The 7,290-nt window shown below is 65.4% G+C and overlaps 1 protein-coding gene across 1 annotated transcript in view; it reads left to right on the forward strand.

The window, feature by feature from the left end:
* Positions 1–7,290, forward strand: part of EFCAB6 (EF-hand calcium binding domain 6) — a 127,605-nt gene that overhangs the window by 18,596 nt on the left and 101,719 nt on the right. The gene's annotated exons all lie outside the window — the stretch shown is intronic.

The raw sequence follows: 7,290 nt of genomic DNA on the forward strand, positions 1-7,290 counted from the left end.
CGGGGAGCGGCACCCGGCCGGGGGCGGGGTGGGGGCGCTCGCCGTCCGGGCTGGGAACCAGCCCTGCTTCAGGATGCATCTGAGCTGTCAGCTCGCGAGCAGTCTGAGTAGATGGTCTCATTTACTTGCTTCAATATGTTGGTTTGAAATGTGACAAATTCTCTTTCCTTTTTGAACGCTTCTGAGATGTTCATACATTTCAAAATCAAAAATAGCCAGAAATCCACAAAATGTCTGTCCAGATTTTCCTGGCCGATGCCATCGAACCAGCAGATTTGCTCTCCCGCGGTGACTGAGCGTGAGCGGCCCCGAGCTTAGTTCGCGCTTGGGCTCCAGGGTGCTGGCGTGACCGCTGTGTCAGCGCGTGGCACTGTGCGAGGCGCGTGCCCTGACCGATGACCTTCAGGCCGCCTCCTGCGGCTCTTTGTCAGTGACGCCCACCCTCAGCGTGCACGTCGCGGCCGGTGCTGCCCGGCCTGCTGGTGTGGATGTGCGGGCAGGGCTCCCGCATGGCCAGCAGGGGCCTCGGCGGGGAAAGCTGACAGGTGCCCGCCCTTCGCTGGCACCAGGGGCACCTGCCTGCGAGAGTCTTTAAACCCTGTGGCTTTCCCGCAGCGTCTGCGAAGAGCGAGGGGAAGGGGAGCCTGGGGACAGGGGACGCCGGTGACGCTGCCCAGGGCGCCCGCTCCTCGCCACGCGCTCCCATGGCCCCCGCCCTGGCCCCCGGGGACACCTGACCTGCGACCCGTCAGACCTGAGCTCCGTCTGGGGTGCTCGTTTCCCGGGGGGGGGGGCCGTCGCCGCTGCTTCACTTGCATGAGGATCGCGGCACCCACCTGGCGGCCTGACGAGACCCAGCGTCATTCCTGGCCCCGGCTGTGGGGTGCAGACACAGCAGTCACCCCACATGCAGCACGGACCCGGCGCTCTCCTCGGCTGCTCCCCAGGGCAGCGGTGCGGTGCTCCCCAGGGGTGCTCCCTAGTCGCGGCCCGGGCTGGTGCGTGGCGGCGAACACCTGGTTGACCTGCACGGTTTGGGGGGAAGAAATGCTAAATAACTTGGTTTCAAGAACAAGGCCCAAGGCCGGGGGGAACCCAAAAAACCCAAAAAACCCCCCGGAAACCGGGAACCAAAACCGGAACGCCTCGGGGGGCCAAAACCCCCGGAACCAAAAAACAACCCAACCCGCCCAACCCCGGCCCCCCGGCCCCAGGCCTTGCTCCCCTTTCTCCGGCCGTGAACTTGGCCTGGCGGTGGGCTCCGCAGCCCGGCCCGTCGTCACACCCAGGCAGGCAGCCTCCCGCCGTCCCCTGCGCGCCAGCGAGGCAAGGCAGGCTGGCTGCCGTCCAGCCCCGGCCCCAGCCTGGGTGATTTGAGGGTGGGGGGCGCCCCGTCTCTCCAGACAGGAGGAGCGGGGCCTCCCGGGGAAGCACTCTCGGGGCGGCCGGGAGCCTGCACCCGCAGGGTTGCGGAGGAACTGCCGGCCTCACAGGCCCTGTGTTCACGCCTTTTCCTCTCAAGTTTGGTCTTGACCGGCCTGCCCAGCGCGGGCGGGCGCTCCCCTGCGCCACGAGGCCGCGGCTTCCCCCTGGCTTTCCTCCTACCCCACCCCCATCTTGGTCTCAGCCGTCTGGCCCGAATGTCCATAGTCTTGTCTCAAGGAAAGATGGCCAGGAGCAGAGCCGGGACACGCAGGCGAGGGCAGGCGGCCGCCACACCGAGACGCGCCGCACTTTGCGGTCCGCTCCTGCACCTTGGCCCCGTGTGCCGAGACCCTTGGGCCCGAGGGTCTGTCTCCACCGGGCTGGCGGGCGGGCGAATGGCCTGCCGCCTCTACTCCAGATGGCCGGTGCCCGGCTGGCGCCCGGCCGGCGCCTCCATGCTCGGTGCCCGCCGCTGAGCGTGGGCCAGCCTGGAGCTCGACCTCGGCAGCTGACAGAGATTTGGTCTTTTCCCTGTTTCCACCTCTGCCGCTTCCCACGCGAGGCTCGGCAGAGGCGAGAGCCGTCTGAGCCAGCCCCCGGTCACCGACAGGGGCAGCCGCTCTGACCGGGGGGCCCCGTGTGTGGCGGCACCGCGACCCCCTCGCCTCCCACAGGCAACCTGCGCTGCCAGACTGGAGTAGGGAGCGGGTCTCCGGCAAGGGCGTGACGGCAAGTAGGCCAGCTCACGAAGGCCGCGCCCTCGGCCTCAGCACTGCCCACATCGGGCCCTAGGGAGGTGGCCAGCCCTGCCGGCCGAGGCCGGCGTGCCTGTGGGACGCTGGGGGGTCCGGTACACCTTCCCCGGGCGCCTTGGAGTGTCCGCGGGCTGCCTGTTCTCTCCGAAGCAATTAGTGAGGATCGAGGGTTGCTCAGCGTGCGTGGTCCGTGACCCTGTGGGGAGGGACAGAGTGACCGGTCGTGCCCTTCCTTAAGGGGGGTCCCTAACAGGAAGCTGAACCGTGCTGGCTTGAGGGGATAAAGAGACAGCGGTTGGTGAGGGCGGCCGTCCTGGCGGTCCCACGCAGAACACCCCACGGGCGCTTGAGCGGCGGCCGGGCCCTGGCCGCGCCTGGCGAGAAGACCGGCCGGCCCCAGGGAGGCCACTTGCCCCAGCGCAGAGGCTTCCGGTTAATTCGGAGCAGCCTCTTACGCTGCTTTTATCAGCTCTACTTGGTGCGCTCCGTATTAATTGCTGCTGATAGCAGGTATTTGAACACATCTCCTCTTTCATCTCAAGAAAATATTAGCATATCGCAGAGCTGTTGGGACAGATTGTATCTGAGGCATTTTTTCCTCCCCACAGAAAAGCCCATCAATCATAGCTGAATATAGTGATGACTAATGTCACAGCTCTGCTCCACGTGTGTCTGCACAGCGGGATGAAGAGCCGAGCTTACACTTCGATCGGGAGCAATGCGCGTCACAAAATAATCAGTTGCCGTTTTATAAAAAATGCCGCTGGAAACACTCCTAGCCCAGCACCTATTTTTGGTTACTCTGTTGTTAATTCACTGAAGGCTTCACCGGAAACTCCAAAAAGGCTCCATTCTACCGTCGTTTGTCATGATTTCCGGCCAAGTTGGCATCTTCGTGATGCCACGGCCCTGACGCGCGGCGCGGGGCCCGGCCAGCCCCGTGAGGGCAGGCGGGGCGCGGCCTCAGCTGTGGCCTGGGCACCGTCCTGCCCAGTCTGTGGAGGCTCGAGAACAGAGAGAAGCAAACTCAGCTGGGCGTTGCTCAGCAAAGTGGACGGGGTGGGGGGCAGCCAGGCGGAGGGCGCAGGTCGCCGCACTTCGGGGAGCAACTCTGTGGTCACCATGTTCACAAGGACGTGAAGCAGTGGCGCTTCCCCAGCAAAGGTAATTAAAGAGGTGAAAACCACGCCGGGCATTTGCGTCCGGAGACGGCCCTGCGAGCGTTCGCCGGGGCAGTTCAGGGACGGGGAGCGTGTGGCCACCTGCGGGCAGCGCAAGAGGGCGGCCTGCTGAGGCCCAGAGCTCCGCTCCTCTGGGGCCCCCGGCTGCCCCGTCCACAAGCGGAGTGGCACCTCTGACTGTCTCGCCGCCGCCCAGGGAGCCCCCACCCCGACAGCCCGCTCTGGGAAGCAGCGCCTCCGTTCACCGCGAGTGTCCCGGCACAGGGGCCCTAGCGCACCCTGAACCCCGCCTCCACCTCTGCCCCCACTGCCTCCCTGTGTCTGCCTTTCCGGCCTGCAGCCCTGCCCCGCCTGCCCCCTGACGCCCAGCGTGGCCTGTTGAGGCGAGGGGCTCCCACCGGACCCCCGCGGCGAGGACGCCCCCACGCCCGCCCTCCGGCCCGAGACTGGCGGGGGCTCAGCGCACCACACTTCTCCAGGGAGAGGTGCGATGTGCATTTCTCCTTGACACTTCAGCGGCTGAGGTCGCTTCTGTGGCCGGAATATCCCTTCACGTTCTCTGCTGTGACTTCAGTGCCTTGAACGCATCCTGGTATGAACTCGGGCTGTTTCCTGGATGAACTAACTCGGTGCTGTCGGGGAAGTGGGGTGCGGTTGGAACAGCCCGGAGCAGCTCGTGAGGAAGACGAGGTTGGGCTGGGCCAGGGTGGCAGCGGCTGAGGTGTTGGGATGCACCGGGGGGCGGGCCGCGGGGCCGGGGCCGGGGCGCGCAGAGCCGCCTGCCGGAGAGCTGTGTTCCTCTAGTGGGCTGGGGTAGGTCCACCTTGACAGGGCTGGAGGACTTTGAAGGAGGGGGTTGCAAGGGGGGCCAGCCGTGACGCCCTCGGGTCTCTGGTGCGGCCTCACGAGGGCAGAGGCGGCCTCTGGGGGGTGGCCGCGGGCAGCGCCGTGGGCGCGAGTGCTGACTTCACTTTGTCGTCGGGTCGGGAGCACTTGTCTCTCGTCGCCGCCTGCGTTTGAGCGCCTCTCCTGGCCTGTCGCTCTGTCCTGTGAGCAAGCGGGGGTCGGGGACGGGGTGCAGCGGCGGCGTGGCGTTCCCGTGCTGTGAGCACCGCCTGGCGAGAGAGCCAGGAGAGACCGGGGGTGCAGAGCACCTTTAGAGCCCTGTTGGGACCTGGGGCCACTGTCTGAGTTCTGCCAAAAGCCCAGCGAGTAGCTGGTTCCTTACTGCAGATCTTTAAACCATTTGTTCTGGAAAGCATTGCAGAAACGAGAATCAGAGGCGGGGAGAGGTTTGCGTGGCCTGGGGCGCGTTTCCTTTCTCCTCTTGGCCACCAGGGAGCCCACAGCTGGATTTTTGGATTTCCGCTCCACCCCAGCCGCTCCGACGTCGAGGTGGCTTTAGTTCTGTCTCCTGGTTCCCTTCGCCCTGTTTTTGCAGACTTCATCTAGATTCCTTTGTACGTGAGCTTGTTCCGTTTACCGGGGTTCGCCTGCGATGCGCACGTCACACACAGCCCTTGCGGGCGGCCCGAGTCGGCGCGTGGAAGCCCGGGCGGCGCCGGGGGCCAGGCCTTTGTTAAAAGTGAGCAGTGCCGGCCTCTGCGCCTCCCACATGTCCCCGAACTGGAAGTTTGTGTTTATGAGTTTCTGAACGCAGTCTAATTTTTTCCTATCTGGTTTGGCTCATCTTTACCAGCTGGTAAATAGGAAATGTTCACGGTGGGATGCCAGTGCTCTGCAGCGCGTAGACAGATGGAATCGACATAAAGTGACAAGTTCGACTGTGCTATTGAGAATACGGAGCCAAAGCTAAGAACATAACTGCCGAGCTCCTCCCCCCGTTCCGGCCCATTTAGCCCTGAATAGCGCCTCATAGCTGCACAGCTGTGTTGCTCTCCCCCCTTTCTTCTGGGTTGATAATGACAATTTCAAAGAAAAACTTTAATTAAAGATTTTATACGAAATAGCCAAAAGTAGAATAATAAGGAAAATGAGCATTGATGTGTTTATTGTAAGAGACATCCTTGTTCATGGCTTCGCTCGGAGATTTTACTTCTCGGATTTGAAACGAATGTCGTGGTGGTGACAGGAAGGTGCCAGACGGACAGCCTGCGCGCCACCCGCGTCCTGCTGCAGAGCCAAGGCACGGGGCTGCTCGCAGCCCCTCCCCGGGGCTCGGCCTCGGGGGAGCCTGCCCCAGGCCCCCTTCTGCCAGAGGAGGCGAGAGAAGGCGGCCCCGGGTGAGGCACCCACAGAAGGCAGTAGCGGGGGGCCGGGCAGACGCAGCTGCCAGGCTCGCCGGGGCTTCCCCAGAGGGGAGTCGCCGCCTGGGCGGGGGGCGGGGGGCCTGGGCCTCCCTTAAAGCCTGGGTGGTCGAAGCTGTTTGGGCTCACAGTTTTCCTCCCTGGGGCCAAAGTGCCATAAAAAGCCTTGGAAACAAAGAGCCGGGTCCTAACCGCCCCCAGCCGGGCTGCAGGGCCGTGTGGGCGCAGTGGGGCGCCCCGATGAAGCAGTTGGGTCCCCCTTCTCGTCGTTCTCTGGCTGGCGCTCAGCAGCGCTGTCTGTCTCCCCTTCCGGGCAGGTCCCGTGGCTCTGGGTCCCTGAGGTGCCCGCGGAGCCTGGCCGGTGGGCACGCCGCCTCACCCTCCGCCCACGGGCGCTGCGCCTGCTGCCCCTGCCCGGGCCCGCGTGGGCGCGGCCGCGTGTGGCCGCTGCCTTTGCGCCCTGTGCCGCAGCATTCTCGAATGGGGTGTGTGCTGGGGACACCCCTCACTGTTCGAGGCGCACCAAGGGGAGTCCCTGGGATAGAGCTTTGTGCACCCCACGCTACTGTTCCCAGTAGGGGCCCAGCCCTGGGGCCGCCCCTCCGGCCCGCCCCTTCCGTCCCCACACCCCGGCCGCGGCCCCCGGACTCCCCGGGGTGCAGAGAAGCTGGCGTCAGCCCTGCTCGGTCTCCTCCTAACCCCGGAGCTCACACACGCCGCCCCGCCGAGCCCCTCCACCCTGCCGCCCGGTCCTGAGCCCCTCGCCCGCGAAGGTGCGGCCGGGGCCTGCCCCGCGGGGAGTCAGGAGCCTCCTGGTTTCCCAGAGCCAAGAGAAGTGGAGAACGTGACTGACGTCAGTGCTGACATCGCCCGCCTGTCCGCCCGTCCGTCCCCCCTTCGACCATCCCTCTCACGTCTGCCCATACCCCCCCGTCCGTCCGTTACCCATCCATCGGCCCACCCCCCGTCCGTCCATCCGTCCTCCTGTCCTCCACTCACCGGCTTGTCCATCTGCCCTCCGTCCGTCCACCTAGCCACACGTGCATCCATCTGCTCAACAAACGGTCACCCATCAGGCCCCGCCCTTGGCCACTGCCCTGAGGGCTCGTGCTAGGGCGGCTGGGGAGGGGGCTGTGAGGCCAGGAGGCCTCGGGGGAGGTGTGGCTGGGGGCAGCGCTGCCCTGCCTCTTAGCGCCCCGAAGCCATGTGCCCATTTACGCGCATTCAGGTAACTTTCACACCTCACAAAATGTCCTTTGGCTTCTCCCAGCCATTGTAACATGGAAACCCACTCTCGGCTCACAGGCGCAAACGCGGGGTGTGGCCTCGAGCCTCCTGCGCTCCGCGGGCCGTGGGGGACCTTGCAGGCGGGGGGCTGGGGTGGGGTGGGCCCGTCCTCAGGACCGCAGAGCCCCTTTGCCCCCAGGCGGCAGACAGCGTGTGCCAACTCACTGTGAGTGCCCGCTGTCCGCCCGCCCTCGCCGCCAGCTGGCCAGGTCCAGCAGCAGGAGAAACCCAGTGCCCCACAGGGCTGATGTCTCCGTGGAGGAGAAAGAGCAGCCGTGTGCGGAAGGGACCTGCAGCGGCCGGGTGTGGGTGGGCTTGGAGAAGGGGCGGGGAGCAGGTCAGAGGGGACCAGGGCGCTGCGCCCTCCAGGAGGCC

The sequence above is a fragment of the Condylura cristata genome, unplaced genomic scaffold (genome assembly GCF_000260355.1).
Source record: "Condylura cristata isolate star-nosed mole 26May11 unplaced genomic scaffold, ConCri1.0 scaffold00004, whole genome shotgun sequence".
NCBI lineage: Eukaryota > Metazoa > Chordata > Mammalia > Eulipotyphla > Talpidae > Condylura > Condylura cristata.